General features: G+C 47.2%; 1 protein-coding gene across 1 annotated transcript in view; it reads right to left on the reverse strand.

Annotated features, from left to right (window-relative positions):
* ryr1a (ryanodine receptor 1a (skeletal)) overlaps positions 1-2500 on the reverse strand; it is a gene marked incomplete at its 3' end in the record, with an annotated part of 121471 nt that overhangs the window by 31643 nt on the left and 87328 nt on the right.

The following is a 2500-nucleotide window of genomic DNA, read 5'->3' on the forward strand; positions in this document are numbered from 1 at the left end:
CACACACACACACACACACAGACGCATACACACACGCACACTCAAGACATACACACAGATCCAGGGGGTCAGCTCTGCATGCGCTTCATAAGAGACACACAGCTGAAGAGGTGTGGCTGAACAGGAGCGCTGGCCTATCCCACTAAGAGCCAAACGCTGCACCACTGCAGGAGGAAGACACACACAAAGCTGTTCTTTCTGCCAACAACAAGAAAAAACATACATCTAAATAAAAAAAAGATTTTGTTGAGTGGCAAAACGATTTGACAGAAGAAGATATGTTGGGTCTTCCCCTGAAAGGGGGGTGGGGTTGGGGGGGTCAGGTGAGACTATACCTGGATGGGGTAAAAGTCTTAGTGGAGGAAAAGCCTGGGGATTGTTTGTGTAGTGCAGAAAGGACAGCTGTACATTTGGCTTTCATTAGTCTCTTTACTGAGACAGGACATTAAGGGAACTGTAAAGACACACACACACACACGCATGCATTCAGTATAAGGGCTCAACCAACACACACACACACACACACACACACCTCCCAGTGGTGTCCTGCCACATGCATGTGTAGAGATGGAGCTCTCCATCTCAGAAGCAGCTTGTGCATGCACAGTTTTAGGGGGAACTATGCATCAGGCACAAACATGCAATCTAGCACACCCTGCTGTCTGCACACACACACTCAGACTGATCTACTCACCACACACACACTCTCTGTCTCTCTCTGTCTCTCTCTCACACACACACACACATTGAGCGAAGCCTCCATCTTCTCCTGCTCCTGACCCTGTCTCATTGTTCTGGCAGCATCAGTGGTGCTCAGATCCCTGTCTTTGCTGTTTTCTGTTGCGCAACACACCGAGTCACTGATATCATCACCTCAGCGTCCACTGAGGCCTGATTCCCATGCAACTGTGTTTACTTTAGGTTGCATTCAATGTTGTGGTCAGGCAGAGAATGACAACAAGCTAGGTTAACATAGAGAAACGACACAGTAATATATAACACTTATGCAGCTAATGGCTATGTTCAACAATGATGAAAAATACCCTGCCTACATTTGCTTGACTGCCTAGAGTCTTGCAAGATTCACTTCTAAATGACTAGTAAAATATCATTCTTGCTATGATCCACAGGAAATCCGTGTTGCCATGTATATTAATATCAAAATATCAAAAAAGTAAATGTCATGCAGGACATTTCAAATTCGGGTCAACAATTGTGACACAAAAAAAGTTCTGATTGGTGGACCAGGGGACCAATAAAGGAGTGAAATGCAGCCTGTCTCCACAGCAACCAGTGCTGGTTAATATGGGATGTGGGAGGTGTGGGGGGGGTGGCACACAAAGCTGAGGGTAAGAATACAGCATTAAAGAGGCTGAGGAGAGATGCTCAGGGATTCATAGCATACAGCACTTAGAGCATTTGAGGAGTCCACTACAAGGCCTTGAGGAAGACACACTGAAGAGAGATGCTCAAGGATTCATAGCATACAGCACTTAGAGCATATGAGGGGTCCAGGCCCTGAGGAAGACACGCTGAAGAGAGATGCTCAAGGATTCATAGCATACAGCACTTAGAGCATATGAGGGGTCCAGGCCCTGAGGAAGACACGCTGAAGAGAGATGCTCAAGGATTCATAGCATACAGCACTTAGAGCATATGAGGAGTCCACTACAAGGCCTTGAGGCGGACACACAATTTGTCACGCTGACAGATTGAGTGTCATTTTCATGGATATGCATTCTATCCTACTTGGGAAACTTCTTGAGACATTTCTTGTGTCCCTATGGGGAACTTGATTGTTTTGTTTGTTTGTTTGTAGGGTTGTCTGATGGTCAAACTCATGTTGTTGTCCTCTTCACACCAAGGGCCTCTTCTGCCTCGAGTCATGCACTGCAGCAGGTTCCCCTACAGTAGGTAGCCAACTGTAATCTGACTCTCGCCAGATGAATTTCGTTCCGCCTAGCTCCGCCTAGCTCCATTCACATCCATCTGGGATCGGTTCCGTTGAGAGTGATTTCTGCACCAGATTTTATGGTAGAGCCAATCAGGACGCAGGGCGGAAGTTTCATAGATGTGACATAGCGTAGAAGCGACTGTGAGACTGTTCTCAGCGTCACGGTTTGGCTTCGATGTGAGTGGTTGAAGTGGCACGTCAATAGATGACGGACAAGTGGCTTATCCAATCATATACAAGGATTGTTTGATAAGGCCCAGCCTTCTGAAGCAACACTCCAATGGATCAATCCCAGATGGATGAGTGGAGCTAGGCGGAGCGAAATTCATCTGGCGAGAGTCAGGTTAAGCCAACTGCACTTTGAAAACACATCCTGCCAACTGTGACCTTCATATCACCTGGTAGACCTCACTGATGAGAAGATCATCCTAGCACCTGACACTCTGCATTAACACAGACGGACAGACAAGCCTGCTCGGGCTGGACCATAGGTGACCTGTGCACACCAGGAGGAAGGCTGAGCAGAAGAGAACACTAACCAGTCTG

The sequence above is a fragment of the Alosa pseudoharengus genome, unplaced genomic scaffold (assembly GCF_046254945.1).
Source record: "Alosa pseudoharengus isolate Yale_2024_CS ecotype anadromous, Long Island Sound unplaced genomic scaffold, YU_APseudo_1.1 YU_APseudo_1.1_scf_28, whole genome shotgun sequence".
Lineage (NCBI taxonomy): Eukaryota > Metazoa > Chordata > Actinopteri > Clupeiformes > Clupeidae > Alosa > Alosa pseudoharengus.